This window comes from Pinus tabuliformis, chromosome 1_2 (genome assembly GCF_031772625.1).
Source record: "Pinus tabuliformis cultivar Carrire ecotype Pingquan chromosome 1_2, CPIR1, whole genome shotgun sequence".
Lineage (NCBI taxonomy): Eukaryota > Viridiplantae > Streptophyta > Pinopsida > Pinales > Pinaceae > Pinus > Pinus tabuliformis.
Window position 1 is genome coordinate 140,999,867 of NC_142298.1, and position 17,296 is coordinate 141,017,162.

Consider the following 17,296-nt stretch of genomic DNA (forward strand, 5'->3'; position numbering starts at 1 on the left):
ACAAAAATTGGCGAAAATTTGAAATGGTCACAGTTTCGTCAATATTGCTCAGAATACTTATTATGACCTGTTTTCAGAAATGGAACAATCATTCTGCATTTGCCCATGTGATAGAAATCCTGATCCAGGCACTAGAATTCCAAATCTGCGCTGCTACTCTCCCGCCGTCACCCAAAATTTCTGCAAAAAGAGCTGATTTTAAATCAGCGATATCTCCCTCATCAGGACTCCGATTCGACTGATTTTTTTTTTTGAAATCATGTGTTTTTTCACAAAGATTCCAGATCTACCATTAGATCTTGCAGATCTTGTACCAGGACGTCTAGATCTGTGCCGCAAAATCGCTGCCCTGAAAATTGTCTGCAACCCTACTGATTTTTAAATCAACGATATCTTCTTCATCCGGACTCCAATTCAACCGATTTTTTTTTTGAAATCGGCTATTTTTTCACCAGGAATACAGATCTGCAATTAGATTTTGCAGATATTGCACTAAAACATACAGATATGATCTGTAATTTCGCCACCCAAATATCCCTGCAATAAAAAAAAAAAAAAAAAAAAAAAAAAAAAAATCTCCACGGTTTGCCCAAGAAAGTGCTCTGATACCAATTGTTGTGGATCTAACCCAAAGATATTATGGAAATAACCCAAACATAACAAGATCAAATATAGATAAATGGTTCTTTATTATCAAACCCTTAAGGTAGGGCAACACCATACATTCACTCCTTAAGGAAGGAGAACACTCCACAAGCCATATGCTTGTTCATACAAGAATACTTCTCTTCATGTCTCTCCATGTGGAGTCTCTAGCCTCTATATAGGCCTCATACATACAATACCATGCATCATTACCATGGTTTCCTCATACCATCAACTAATACCATGGGCCCATTATATTATTATTAACTACTTGTGGTCCCTTACATGACATGGGTTAACCACCTTATTTATTACTATGGCCCATCCCATTATTACATTATTACCTTGGGTACCTCCCTTGGTACCCCATATTATCCCCCCTAGGTATTTTTCTTTTTCTCTAGTCTCATATTTATCTTCTTTTTTCATATTCAATCTTCATTAGCGATGAGCTTTGTTTTCATCTATCTATTGTTATTTTTGTTCTTCTTCATTCTTCATTCTTCATCTTGAATCTTTTTCAATTTTCATTTTGTACCTACAAAACATAAACATTGTGTTTGTTGAAGTCCATACAAAAAAGATAACATCCACTAGAATACATGGGTCGCTAGTCACAATATCTATTAGTTCCCTAGGAAACATTTTCTTGTACACAGTTCATAAACTATTCTCTAGTCACAAACATTTTCACTCCCCCTACATTATCATCATTATTCATCTTGGGTTTTCTTTAACTTAGCCATAACCACATACCGAGTTTTCTTTGGATTACTTGTAACCATAATCTAGGTTTTATTTTGTTACCCTCAACCATTACACCTATTTCTCTTTGTGGATGGCTCTCAACCCTCAACCATTACACCTATTTCTCTTTGTGGACGGATCTCAACCCTCAACCATCACATTCCCTGAGTTTTATATTAGTTTACATTTAACCATTGAATCCTCAAGTGGTTTCCATTCACTACAAACAATAAATTATATCAAATGGTTTATGTTGACCATGAACTGTAAATTACATGATTGGATGACCATGATCCATACATTGCAACAACTGGTTTATAGTTAACCTCATACTTTCCTTTATCAATATTTGTGGTTTTTGGTTTATCAAAAACCATTTAAACATTCTAATTGTGGTGGTATACATGCTTCATTAGGCTTACATAATCATTGAATCAAGAATATATAATTTCAAATCTCCATTTTAGGTTGATATACCCATTATACAAACATTAGACCAAGCCCATTTTCTTTCCATCATATAAAAAACACTATCAATGATATGAAAATGGAGAAACATTCCTATAAAAAATCGACTGTCCTCTGACACTTTGCAAGTTAACAAAATGGGTCTTTAAAGGTAAACAAGTTTCATAACCTCTTCAAAATGTGAGTTAAGTTTTTCACATGATTTTAAAAGAGAAACAAATTCACATGCATCTCAAAATGATAAACATGAAGAGAAGAAACCAACATTTGATGATGGATTTCACCCCTCTTGGGCTACATCTCTGGGCTTGCTCCAACAACTAGACCGATATATTGCTTTCAACAACAAATGAGCACATACAACTTCTTGACAGTAGAGTGGCTTGTTTCTCCTACAAAGAAACATTCTCCTACAAAGAATTCTCACTTATAAAAATGATTCCTTACAACAAGTCATGAAAATGTCAACATAAAAATGGCTCTCACACAATATGTCCTTGTACTCTACCAAAAATCAAAATCATAAACTTGCAACTCCTCCACAATGAAAAGTTTAAAAGGGATTATCTCCTTTTTTTTAACAAGATCGAGTACTTATATATTATAAAACATCGAAAGTGGGAATATGTACCGGTACATATGGAGAGATGAACCCGGTGAAATTGGAGCAAAATGGGAACGCAGTCCCGATTTCCAATTCATTGTTCATGTTTCTTGAGATTTGAAAAACATACCAACTATATTGCCGGAGGAACTGGCCTAATAGGAAGCAAAATTTACATTGAATGGATAGTTATCTAAGGAATCACCAGAATTGGTTAACAGTGTCATCTGGAGACTGATCTTTCTTGTCACTGAGCTTGGTTAATGCTTCACCTTGCTCGCTTTGGTTCAGAGTCCTGATGTAACTTACTGCTTCTTCTAGGTGGTGGAATTTCTCTTTGAGCCCTTCAATTTCGGCTTTTTGTTTCTCAAATTTATTTCTCTTGGATTTGTTTTCGGACTCAACTTCAGCCTTGAGTTCATTGAAGTATTTGATAAATCATCCTATCATAAAACAGTGCGCCTTGCAGAGAGCACAGTTGCTGTTGGTCTCAATCCGGTCCAATGGGTTATCAGACATGATTGATGCTAGAGGAACTTTCTCCTTGCGCTTGAATTGATGCTTGACTTGCGGTATTCTGAAGGTAGGAGGGTAGAGAGCAAAGGTTCTGAAGGTAGTGTCCAGGAAATTCCAACTGATCAAAACTCTGCTGAAGGCCAGGGAGAACTTGGGATGCAGAAATACTCTGAATGATGGCTGGAGCAGGTGTCTATAGGTGTGGAAGCTGATGGAAGAGAAGGAGGTACAGCGTGAAAAACTCAGACTATTAGAGGGGACAGAGACTATAGGCACTGATGTAAGTGAGAAACAAAGAGTATGAGGGGAAGTCTAGGGGCAGAAAGAAGATGGAACCGACGAGAGACAGATTATAACCACTGAATAAACTTGAGAAGCCCTTGGAGCAATCTGAACCACAGTGACATGCCAGGAGTTAGCATAAAAATAACAAAGACATATATGAGAGACAACGATACCTCTACCAGCGGGCAGGAGGGAAGAAGAGATAGTGCTCCGTGAACACCTCCAACCAAGAACACTGCAACAAGAACTGCTCACATTGTTGACATACTGCCAGGAGGGGCAGCAAATATCCGCACCAGAAATAATGAAAGGAGAGGTTCTGCACTGAGTGCAGTCCCCAGCCTTAAGATCACAAAAACTATTTCTCTGATGAGTCCTGCTAGCCCCTTGCTGCTTATATTCCTGCTCGGTCACTCTCTTCTCATGACTCTGGACACCATTCTCGAAAGTATATCTGCTTCGAAAATCATTGTGCCTCTTGCCTGTGCGGGCACTTCTGATTTTGAATTGACTGGAACCTACCTTATGCGAGTCCCTTGGACATGTTTTTTCCAAGTTCGTAATCCTATGCGAATCATCCCTCCTGTTGCGGATTCTCACCTCTGTTCTATGAGGATGATCTAAGATTTTGTCAGACCTGAGTTGAACGATCATCTGCTTCTTTTGACTGTGGGGTGATGCAGCCGCTTGACTGAAATGACTGACTGTACAATATGACTTAATCCTGTCCAGTGTGGTAGGGAAATCAGGGGATTGATTTTTCATATGTATTTTGGAGATCTTTTACTTGCCCGACCCTCCGATTCACTGCTTTGTTGGCAAGGGAATCGGCCTCATGATTATGGGCTCTCAGGACATGTTTATATTTGATATTTCCCAGATGTTTGGTGTTCTCTAAAATCCTTTGTTTGATTCTATTAAGAGCCTGATTTTTGAATTCTCCCCCCTTTTCCATAGTTGCAATGATTATTGCTGAATCACTGATTACTACTGGATCTTTGGCCTGGAGTTTATTGAGGATACATGTGCCAAGAAACAAACTATATGCCTCCGCTTTATTTTTTGACATGTTATCAAGCCCCCATTCGTAAGAGGAGATGACTTCTCCTTCCTGATCATGGATAATTCCCCCAGCTCCTGCTCTACCAGGATTGTTTTTTGAGGCGCCATCAAATCTGAGAGTGTATTTCTTTTGGTTTTGGATCCACTTTTCAATTTCCATTTGATTTCCCCTAAGCTTCCAGCCTTTGTTTCTTCCCCCTGTCTTTGCTGACATTTGCTTCTTCACCGAACACACCAAAGGAATTTTGTTATACCACTCCTTTTCTTCATTCTGCCAGTTGATTTGATCAACACTGAACACTATGTTAGCACTAATCATCTCTGCCACTAGCCCCCACGTTTTTGCAAGAATGAGTCCTGGGTTAGGCTTTTGACTTTTGAAAATACAACTGTTTCTAGCGAGCCAAATTTGCCAGCAGAGAACAGATGGGAGACATTTCCAAATTCGAATAATGGCAGATTTGCTTTGCTTTGTATAAGGGTAGTATTTCTCCCAGTTCTTGTTTAGGATTGTGAGCTGGTCAAAAATATCAGTGGTCATCTCCAGGGGACTTATAATTGCTGCCAACAGTGCCTTGCAATGGCACAATCTAAGAAGAGATGTTGACTGCTTTCCTCCTCCTTCCGGCATAAACAACACATGGATGGCCCTTGTATACCTTTTTTCCTGAGATTTTCAGCAGTGAGGATCTTACCTTTTAAGAGGGTCCAAGCAAAGAATTTTATTTTTGGAAGACACTCATTCTTCCAAACTGTTGACCTGAGGTTCCAATTCTCAAGATTATTGTTAGGTTGGAGGAAATTATATCCAGACTTCACTGTAAACTTTCCTCCACTAGGTTCCCAAACGTAGCTATCTTGGATCTTTTTATTTATAGGGGCTGCTCCAACCAGAGTTGTCTTCAAGTCAACCCACTGATTTTTCAATCTGTTTGGAAGAGGCAGATCCTTCCAAGCAGTCCAACTGTTTTGCTCCCAGTTTAAGATGTCATAGAGAGAGGTTATACTTTTGTTATCCATCCAAACTTTCAAGGTTCTGTACTGTTGACTTTGATTAAGTGGAGCAGATCCCATTATTCTATCTGTCCATATGGCAGTGTCTTTCCCATTCCCCGGGCTCTTCGATATATGATTTTTGATTTGAGGGATGACTTTTTTAATGAGTTTCCACGCTTGAGTGCATGGTCTCTCTGAGATCAAATCGGTGAGAATCTTTGAGTGCTGACCATTGAGGTATTTCTTTAAGAGCGCCTTGACCCACCAGCTGCCTTTCTCAATTAACATATGCCAAACGAGCTTAAAGCCTAGGGCTTTATTTGTTAGACTTGGAATCCTGATGGAGATGCCTCCTTTTTCAAAAGGAAGGGTCACTTGGTCCGAGTGAACCAAGCTAAATTTTTTTGTGTCTTGTTTCCCTCCTTGCCAAAGGAATCCTCTCATGATTAACTCCATTTGTTTATGGATGCTGGCAGGAGCCGAGATTATAGTAAACTGATAGATGGGTAGGGATGATAGAAGAGATTTTATGAGAATAGTTCCGCCCGCTAGGTTTAACCACATCAGCCCCCAGCTTTGGAGTTTCTCTCGCATCTTTTTTATCTGTTTATTCCATATCTTAGACTTGACCCCTTCCTTTGCCAGAGGTAACCCAAGGTAGGGAAAGTGACTCCATTTCTGTTGGACCGGAATTCCCATGATTTGGGAAATCCTTTGCATTACATTTAGTGAGACATTCCAAGTATAAATTCTACACTTTTCGTTATTAAGCAGCCCCCCTGAGATAGCTAGAAAGACTTCTAGGATTTTCTTGAATCTTCTGGCAATGATACTTAAGGCTCCTCCAATTGGAAGGGTATCATCAGTAAAGAGAGAATGGTTGATTTCTTTAATCCCACGAGCTATGCTGATGCCAATTATCTCCCTTTTTTCCTTTGACTTTCAAGATGAATGCTTAATGTTTCCGCCATAATGATGTAAAGGAAAGGGAGAGACGACAACATTTCCTCAATCCTCTGGTATTGCAGAAGTAACGACTGGGCCTTCCATTGATCAGTGGAGATGTCCATGGAATTATAGTGTTTATGAACTTAATAGAGATTCCAAACTTTTGAAGCATTGCCACTAAAAACTGATGACTGACTCTGTCAAATGCGTTGGCCATATCCAAATTGATGACCATGTATTTTTCATTTCTTTGCACACTGCTATGTATGGCTTCCTGTACAAGAATCACGTTGTCCATTATCTGTATTTTAGGAACAAACCCACCTTGATTCTCTGAGATGAGGTTGGGAAAAATCTTTTTCAGCCTATTTGCCAGAATTTTTGTAATGATTTTATAAGATGCATTACATAAAGAGATGGGTCTGTATCGGTCAAAAGAGAGGGGGTTTGGCTCCTTGGGGATGAGCGCCATATGTGAAGTTTTAGTGTTTTCTCCCATCTTGTTTTTTTTAAACACATTTTTAACCATTCTTACAAAGTCTTTCTTTATAATGTCCCAATGAGTCTTGTAGAAGGCAATGGTAAAGCCATCTGGACCAGGAGCTTTATCCAGATGCATGCTCCACGTTGCTTCTCTGATTTCTTCCTCTGTCACCTCCTTCTCCAGATCACTGTTTTGCTGATCGCTGAATTTACTGTTAATTTGTTGAAGGAATTCAACGCTGTCCAGTGGATGTTCTTCTGCTGTTAGAAGGGATTTGAAGTGTCTGTGAGCTGCTTCTTTAATTTCCTCCCTCTCCTTTATTTCCTTCCCTTCAACTAGAATCCTGTCAATTTGGCTGCCAACTCTTCTTAGCTTGAGATTATTGTGAAAGAAGGAAGTATTTTTATCTCCCGCTTTCAACCAGAGACACCTAGATTTTTGTCTCAATTCCTCCTCCTCTTGTCTATTCTGCCTGTAAAGTTCCATAAATATTTCTTTTTTTGTGGGCTTGTTCTTGCTCTGTTATTTGCTTATTTTCCTTTTCCTGACTCCATTTTTCCAGATTCTTATACAACTCAACTTTTTTGTTTTTCTCTTCTAGAGCATTCTCTTTTGCCCAGTTTTTTATTGCTGCTCTTAGGTTTTTTAATTTGGATTCCCAAACAAAATGAGGGGAACCTATAACTTCAAAATCCCAGCTGTCCTTTATGATATTTTTAAACTCCTCGTTGTTGTCCCAATTTTTATTATATTTGAAAGGGATCGGCCCATAATTCTCAAGCCTGTCTAAAATCAGAACCACGGGCTTGTGGTCAGAAGCAGTGGCATGTACAATCTTGATTTTTATGGATGAGAATCCTGAAACTATACTTTCTTGAATTAAGATCCTGTCCAATCTTTCTTTGATATTTTGAGTTTCGACTCTTTTATTGCTCCAAGTAAATTTCCCATTACATGGAAGAATGTCCAGGAGTTTGTGGGCTTCTATAATTTCTTCCAGAGCTGCTCTATAGGGGTAATTGAAATACTTTCCTCCCGTCTTTTCTTCAATGTTCCTTATTGAATTTAGATCACCTCCTAAGAACAACTTGCTTCTTTGGCACTCTTGCACCTCTGTTTTGACCGAGTCCCAACATAGTGCTTTGTCCCTATAATGATTTGGAGCGTAAATGTTTAACACAGTATACTCTTCATTTGTGGTTTTATTTTTGAGATCTGTTCTAACCCACCAGTTATTGAGTTTTTGACTAGTGAGCTCCCACTTCCCTTTGTTCCATATCGTGCCGATACCTCCTGAAGCTCCTATGGAGTCTGTAGCTGTTCCTTCAAAACTTTTTTGTTTTTTCATTAATTTTTGGAATTCTTGATTGGTCATTTTGGTCTCTTGGATCAAAAAGATATCTGGCTGTTCTTGCCTAATTATATCTCGGGCTGCATTGGATTTTAGAGAGGAGCCCAAACCCTTGCTGTTCCAAGAGACCAAAATCATTACTTACTTGATTTTTGGTGAGCCCCGGTCTTCTCCTTCTGCTTTTCCCCGCTTCCTTTTTGTTTAGCCAGAAAAGAATCCATTGGTTGTTGGGTACCTGTGGCCATTTCTTTTGCTGATGTTTCATCTCTGATCTCTTTATTCGATTTCCTCCCTGCTTTTTTTGGCTGCTCTGAAGTGTTGTTTGATTCTTTGACTTTGTTTCTTGTAAGGATTCGGTCAATGGTGAGAGGAGGGGATGGGAAGTTCTGTATGGGGGAGTGGATGACAGCTAGAGATTTGTCTTGAGAAGGAGAATGAGGGGATGAAGGTTCTTCTTCTTCCAAGGATTCAAAGGGATTTGATGATGAGGGTAATGGCTGTGCCGTGTTGAGGGCAGGAGTGGAGATTGCAACAACATTTTTGAGGGGCTGTTTGGGGTTTGGACCTGATTGTTTATTGTTATTTTTCTTTTTCTTGACTTGTTCCCATGTGCCATCATTTTCTTCTACATTCTCAGCAGTTTTGATTTCTTTTAGTTTTTTACATCTATTAGAAAAATGACCGTATTCATGGCATACCTTGCATTTAAATGGAATTTGCTCGTAGTCCAGCTGTTGAATATGAGTCCACTGGTCCACCTTGATCTTTATTTCTTCTGGGAGGCCCTTCCCCAAATATACTTCGACAAAAATCCTGGCATAGGCATGCATATTGTCCTTTGGTTCGCATCTGTCAATGTATTTGCCTACAACATTTCCTATTGCTTTAACCGATTCGTCTCCCCAACAGTGCAGTGGGAGGTGAGGCAAACGAACCCAGACCGGCACAGCATTAGGGATGTGTTGGGCCTCAAAATCGTCCCTATTTTCACTCCATTATTCACTTATATCTTCACATTTTACCTTCATGTCACCTCCATTCCACCTCCATATCATTATGTTTACCTCATTATTGGGTCATAACAATACTTTTCCAAAGTTTATTAATTCTTAACATTTCTAAGTGAATTTATGGCTAAAACTTAGAAAATAATATGCTTAAACTTATACCTAACAATTAGCATGAGTTTGTTGACATGTGTAGGTTGTAAGGAAGCTTCCAAGACACCTTTTTGTGGCCTTGAAAGATCAAATTCGAATTTGATAAGATACACCTCATGGAAAAGATCATGGAGAAGATCATGGACCTCATGGAGGAAATCATGGAGGATAGGATTATGTGTCTAGATGGTTGAGAAATGTATGGAACTAAAAGAGAGATTAATGGATCATCATTATGAGTTTGTTATCTCCTCTCATTGTATAAATAGGAGTACCTCCTCCATTCCAAGGGGAGGACTCTTAGAGCATTGTATCCAATTGATGATGGAATAGAATAAGGCTTCATTTTTCACACATTTCCATTATGTAGTTTTATTTTCCATTATGTAGTTTTTTTTTAGATATAGGTTTGCTTAATGTAGTATATGGAATAATTTGTCTTGTTCTTAGGAGAATTGAGCTCACTCTAAAAGGATGAGAGAAACATGTTATTTCATATTAGATTTTATTTCATTTCATTGTTTAGATGTTTAAGGATTTGATTGGTGAATGAGTTTTGAATTAAAATCTTATCAGCATATGAGAGAACAACCAGGGGTCTAAGTTAGACTCTCTCTCTATTTGATTTGCATGATAATTGGAATTCATTCTTTTGCTTTTATGTTTCAAGTATCATATGAGGAGATACCAAGAGTCTAAGTTAGGCTCTCTCTCCAATGATTTATATGGTAATTGAAATTCATTCTTTTGCGCTTTTATTTCATTTCTTCTGCTTATGAATGAATCTTAGTTTAGTTTGGATTAGTGCATGAGAGGACAATCAAGAGACTAAGTTAGTCTCTCTCTCTACTTGAATCTGAGCAACAATTAAAGTTCATTCTCTTGTCTTTATTTCAAGTTTTTAGTTTTATATGGTTTCTCTATGATACTGTAAGGAAGGACAACCAGGACCTCCTTAGTTAGGAGCCTCTTCCCTTGCATATTGTATTGAATCGTAGGTAATTTAATTAGACATAGAATTAGTCGCCTACTCCTGCACATATAGTGCTGGCATCATCAAAAGCTTACGAGTTTCCCTGGTCGATAATTTATGAGCAATTTAAGTCCAATAAATTGCCCAACATTTTGGCGCCGTTGCCGGGGAATGGTGCTAAGGGATTAGGCATTAGAATTTAATTCAGTATTTATTTTTTTTCGTTAGACAAAATAACTTGTGAGACCTGGTGACAGCAGGATCTTCACAAAGGAGTTTAAATTTGAGTTTTTTTTGATGATTTAGTGTTTAGCTAGTTTTAAATTTTGTCTTTTCAAAAACACCCCCCCTTGCATAAATAAACACAAATCAATCGATAAGTATGCTCTCTTCCTGCGCTTCGTGCGATCAGGAAGATCAGAAAGTCCATTGATTTGGTTCAAATAAAAAACTCTTGCTGAAGAATTAATTTGCAAAATGAAATAAAGAATTTTGTGAAAAAAAAAAAAAAACATTTTTAAATTTTTAGTTGAAATTTGGTTTTTCATCAGGGTTCTCCATCAGCAAGGAGAACATGGAACTAATGCCTGGGTTCTTTCAGGATCCTTTCCTTTAAGAATCGCGACCTGGGAAGCAAAATCGGAAAAAAAAAAACACTTTTGGGGGACTAAAGCTTTGAATATTCATTTAGAAGGTGTTCGACAGATTTGTAAATGATTTACAAATTTGGCGAAGCATTCACGTTCAAATTTACAATGCATTCGGCTTCGTTCCAGCGGGCCTACTGTATACAACACCTTTTATTCAATCAAAAGGATCAAACTGGGACCACTCTTTTCACCTGCACATAAACTCAAAGCATTAGCAATGGTCATAATTTTAAAAATGACCCCAATGGTCATTTTAAAATTATAAAGCTATGTTATAAAAGATATGCGCTAAAGTTATGAAAGCATTGAGCATATACATCATAGGTTATATGGGCGCTAAAGTATTTTTCAAAAATGCATAAGCTAATGATGTTGCAAAAGAATATAGTATGCGCATATATCAAAGGTTGGGTATAAAGTATTGCGCATACAATAGGGAGATATAAGAAATATGTATAACCAAACGCGCATATTCAAACAACTAAGGAGTATATAACATAGTGACAAAGGCCGCGGGTTATGATACATGTGAAGGCCGTGCCTATAATATGGTTATGAAGGCGCAATGTAATGATATATTGGAGGCCGTAAGTATTCATTCGATGGTAAGAAAGGATGATGTTTAAACCAAGCTGTGGTATATATATATGATGACATAACGTTTCAAATGCAAAAGTTATGAATTTAAAACCATAAGCTTTGAACGTAAATAGTATGGAATCATTTTGGCACATTATTACACCAACCATATGATAATAACCACACAGCGGTGCTACGGCCAGGTAAGGAAATGGTAATAAGCAAATATCATTGCAAAGGAGGGCACGACGGAAGCCATAATCAACAGACGTTGCCGCAAAGAACAAATGAGAAACCATAAACTCCACGCATACCAACAAATGAAACGCAGGTACAATAAGGAAACGGTCATAAGTAAACCTTCCCTGCGCTGTTCAAAACACAATTCTTCATTGCCAGAGCTCAGAAAAATCATGTTTGAAGTCGCAGCACAGTAAAAGGAGAAAGGAATGAATTGAGGCGATTTTAAAAGAAGAAATCCGAGTCTAATGAGCAGAGGAAGCCGAGTTTTGGGATCGAGCAAGTTTGACTGACCGAAGAAGGAGGGATTTGAAGAGTTGTTTGCATCCCACGCGGCCAGCGACAGTCAGGTAACACTTAAACCGGGATAACTCCAAGTTGCAGCATGTATGGATAGGTTAAACGGATTTGTATGCGTAGATTATGGTGTAGAATTAATGGTCAATCGCCACGGCATTTAAAATCACCTGTTGCATGCATAACACGATAGTGGAGGTTGAGTTAAATGTGGAGTCAATGCATCAAAGGTGGAAGTGTTAGTTGGATGCCGAAGCGCTAAGGGTTGTTATATATGAGCGCTGCTTGTTACAACCGTTGTTACATTTAAAACTTCACTTTGCTGCGCACTAAATCTCTGTCAAATGCATGTGAGTATGTGGATTGTTCAAAACAGAGAACGCGTAAATCATGGAGTGTGTCATATGGGTGTTGATGCAATAAATTAGTTTGTTGAGCGCTGGTTGTTATATGTATGGGCTGCCAAACCAAGAACGCATTGGTATATGCCGAGAAAGGTGGACTTGACTGCATATGTTGAGAAATATGAATTTGTTTTTGATGCAGTGTTAGATGACCAAGTGTCTAACGATGAGGTGTACAGAGTGACTGTTGAACCCATTGTTCCAGCAATATTTCAACGGACTAAAGCAACATGCTTTGTATATGGGCAAACAGGCAGCGGAAAGACTTTTACCATGCAGCCCTTGCCACTGAAGGCCTCCCACGACATTCTGAGATTAATGGACCAAGTTTACAAAAATCGAGGATATCAATTGTGCTTCAGTTTCTTTGAAATTTATGGTGGCAAGCTTTATGATCTACTGAGTGAAAGGAGGAAGCTTTGCATGAGAGAAGATGGCAAACAACAAGTCTGTATTGTGGGCCTGCAAGAGTTCAGAGTATATGATGTGGAGACTATCAAAGATTTCATTGAAAAAGGAAATGATTCTAGGAGCACTGGCACAACAGGAGCAAATGAGGAGTCATCACGTTCTCATGCAATTCTTCAACTTGTCATCAAAAGATCAGTTGATGGCAGTGAATCAAAGCCTGCTCGTTTGGTTGGGAAACTCTCATTCATAGATCTTGCTGGAAGTGAGCGTGGTGCTGATACCACAGATAATGATCGCCAAACAAGAATGGAAGGAGCGGAGATCAATAAGAGCTTGCTTGCAACCGTCTGGCAAATATTATTGAAATACACGGCCTGGTAAAAAAAAATGAGTTTCTTAAATGAGCTTCCTTTTGGTTGAATTCGTTTTGGTTGAATTTCTTTTATTGATTTAACTGTAATATATTACATTTATATTTATTACGTTTTAATTGTAATATTTTGTAATATATTACGTGTGTTTTAATTGTGATATATTACATTTATATTTATTACTTTTTAATGTAATATTTAATTGTAATATATTACGTGTAGTTTAATTGTAATATGTTTATTTTTATTTAGATTTGTTTTATATATATAGATTTTCATTTAATGTTTTGATTTCTTTAGATTTATATTGCAATATTAGTAGTTATCATTTTCATTTAAGATTGGATTTATTTTGATTTATATTTGTATATTTATATTAATAATTTTGATTTGTATGTGTATATATTTAATAATAATTGATTTGATTTGATTGATAAATAATGATTGACCTGTATTAATATAAATTATGATTGTATTAGTATATTAATTATATTAATATGTTCTAATTATATTAATATGGTTAAAAAAAACATTTTTATTTTATATTTATTTTTAGATAAAAAATTTGATTTTCTTTAAAAATAAAATAAAAAATAAAAAAATACTAACTTCATTTTAAGGTTTTCCTAAATAAATTGTGTTGATTTTACAATTTTGGAAAGAAAATTCAACTTGAATAATAAATTAAATTTTTTTTTTTTTTTTTTTAATTTATTGTTTTAAAAACAGTAAAATCAACATAAAAAAATTCACAAAATTTACACAGACTTGAAAATAAAAAATAGGATACTTGGAAACACATTTCAAAAATCGAGTGGAGGATTCTAAAGACGAAAGTTGGCATTAACTCATCACAACATTCTGTCAAACGCTTTTATCTGACATACTCATATGCAGAATAGAATAGATATTTCTCATGTCAATCTTTTTGCAAAGAACATAACCAGGGAGTATCATTTTTCACGATTGCTTTTAAGATGGGATTGAAACTGATATCATGAATTGAGTTACTTTCAACGCTTTGATTTTTCCTAAATCTGATTTATTTGGTATGAAATTTTTGCGTTAGAATCATGAAGGAAATGATCAATTCTTCTTGAACAAACTTATGTTTCTTCTGCCAAGTTTTTTTCAGGTTACAGGATAACAAAGTGATCATTCAGGAGATTACATTGTGACGACAATTAGTCTTCCAAAGACTAAATTCATGACAGATTCTGAAGACAAACCCATCTCCACAACCACTATCTTCCACCTCCCGGAAAAAGTTTGAATTCCACCAATCATACATCCATAAGGCGTGACACTTCCATATCCATTTTTCACAGCAAGAGTTCTTAATTCATACATTATGCATTTCCTTACATCCATCCATTTTTCTTCTCATTACCATTCCCCTTCATTTCCACCAATAAAACTCTGCTTGAGTCAAAGTCCTAGAGTCTATGTATCATTGAAAAAACACCTAGAGGCTTGCATGCCTTAATGGCAAGTACTCTTGCCAATAAACAATGGGAGTACATTAATATCCCTTGTTCGTTGGATCTTGTAGGTGACTCGACTACGACAAATTTATTCGTACCTACAGAGATGTGTTAGGCATCCAGACTCCCATTGGAATTAATGGTGGGAGCTCTTGTGTTGGCTAGGGGCATTCATTAACGGCCACTAAGTCAACAACTTCTTGCTATGTTCGACATCGACACATTTAATCACATAGTAAGATTTGTGCCATCAAACGTTGAAGACTTGAAGACCCATATTTTGTAGCAGATGAAGCCAATTTCCATTCATTGTATTTCCATTCATTGTATACATTGTATTTCACTTGAGGACAAGTGAATAAATAAGGCTGGGAGGAAAAGGTAACTTCTATATTTTGTATACCTTCCAAGCCTTATATATTTTCAACCATATTCAGCAAGACTCATCAGATTCATCATCCAGCAGCAGATACAACTTTCAGCCATGTTCAGCAGACTCCTCAGATTTTTCATCCAGCAGCAGAGGATCCAGCAGCCGATACAATAACACAGATTCATCTTTCACCCACAGCTTGAAGAAGCAGATTTAGAGCAGAATTGTGGCAGCTGCACATGCACGATTCATGCATGATTTTTCCAACCAAGTAAAGAAGACCATGAACAAAAGTTCTTGCAGCCACACGTGCACAACTCTCATCCGTTTTGGAAGGGTAAGTTAAGGTATGATATTTTCTAACTTTTAACCATTAAATTCCTTGAAAAGTTAGAATAATAATTTTTGGAAAAACTTCACTTCCTTTTTCCTTGCTTTCCCCATTTCACATAATTTTCCAAATCATCCGTTTAAGGGGAAGGATACATCCACATTCATATATCACATTCATATAACATCCACATTCATATATCACATTCTTAACCCCACTTACCTTCAAGCTATATTCATTATTACATGAGCATACAAATGGCTTTGTCAAAAGTATTTAAAAGTTAATTGGATGCTAACAGAATCATGGTTGTTACACAAGAACCAACCATGATGCATTCCAACAAAAAATAATCTGCAATAAAAAGCACATTATCATTATGCAAAGGTCATACATTGAATGCAACAAACAAAATATGGTTGAAACACAAGAACCAACCAAGTTGTAATTCATCAAAAATGCTTTGCAAAAGTTAAGTAAATGATATCATGCAGAGTTCGAGCCAAAGCTCAAGTACCAAAAAGTAATGTAATAGATTGCATGAGGACATGCAATATCTTCAGTTTGGGGGTATGTTGGGCCTCAAAATCGTCCCTATTTTCACTCCATTATTCACTTATATCTTCACATTTTACCTTCATGTCACCTACATTCCACCTCCATATCATTATGTTTACCTCATTATTGGGTCATAACAATACTTTTCCAAAGTTTATTAATTCTTAACATTTCTAAGTGGTTTTATGGCTAAAACTTAGAAAATAATATGCTTAAACTTATACCTAACAATTAGCATGAGTTTGTTGACATGTGTAGGTTGTAAGGAAGCTTCCAAGACACCTTTTTGTGGCCTTGAAAGATCAAATTCGAATTTGATAAGATACACCTCATGGAACAGATCATGGAGAAGATCATGGACCTCATGGAGGAAATCATGGAGGATAGGATTATGTGTCTAGATGGTTGAGAAATGTATGGAACTAAAAGAGAGATTAATGGATCATCATTATGAGTTTGTTATCTCCTCTCATTGTATAAATAGGAGTACCTCCTCCATTCCAAGGGGAGGACTCTTAGAGCATTGTATCCAATTGATGATGGAATAGAATAAGGCTTCATTTTTCACACATTTCCATTATGTAGTTTTATTTTCCATTATGTAGTTTTTTTTTAGATATAGGTTTGCTTAATGTAGTATATGGAATAATTTGTCTTGTTCTTAGGAGAATTGAGCTCACTCTAAAAGGATGAGAGAAACATGTTATTTCATATTAGATTTTATTTCATTTCATTGTTTAGATGTTTAAGGATTTGATTGGTGAATGAGTTTTGAATTAAAATCTTATCAGCATATGAGAGAACAACCAGGGGTCTAAGTTAGACTCTCTCTCTATTTGATTTGCATGATAATTGGAATTCATTCTTTTGCTTTTATGTTTCAAGTATCATATGAGGAGATACCAAGAGTCTAAGTTAGGCTCTCTCTCCAATGATTTATATGGTAATTGAAATTCATTCTTTTGCGCTTTTATTTCATTTCTTCTGCTTATGAATGAATCTTAGTTTAGTTTGGATTAGTGCATGAGAGGACAATCAAGAGACTAAGTTAGTCTCTCTCTCTACTTGAATCTGAGCAACAATTAAAGTTCATTCTCTTGTCTTTATTTCAAGTTTTTAGTTTTATATGGTTTCTCTATGATACTGTAGGGAAGGACAACCAGGACCTCCTTAGTTAGGAGCCTCTTCCCTTGCATATTGTATTGAATCGTAGGTAATTTAATTAGACATAGAATTAGTCGCCTACTCCTGCACATATAGTGCTGGCATCATTAAAATCTTACGAGTTTCCCTAGTCGATAATTTATGAGCAATTTAAGTCCAATAAATTGCCCAACAGGATGTCCATTTCTGGATCGA

The 17,296-nt window shown here is 36.8% G+C and overlaps 1 pseudogene; it reads left to right on the top strand.

The window, feature by feature from the left end:
- The first annotated feature begins 12,490 nt into the window (after positions 1–12,490).
- On the top strand, positions 12,491–13,201 carry LOC149204917 (kinesin-like protein KIN-13B pseudogene; annotated as a pseudogene).
- The last annotated feature ends 4,095 nt before the right edge of the window (positions 13,202–17,296 follow it).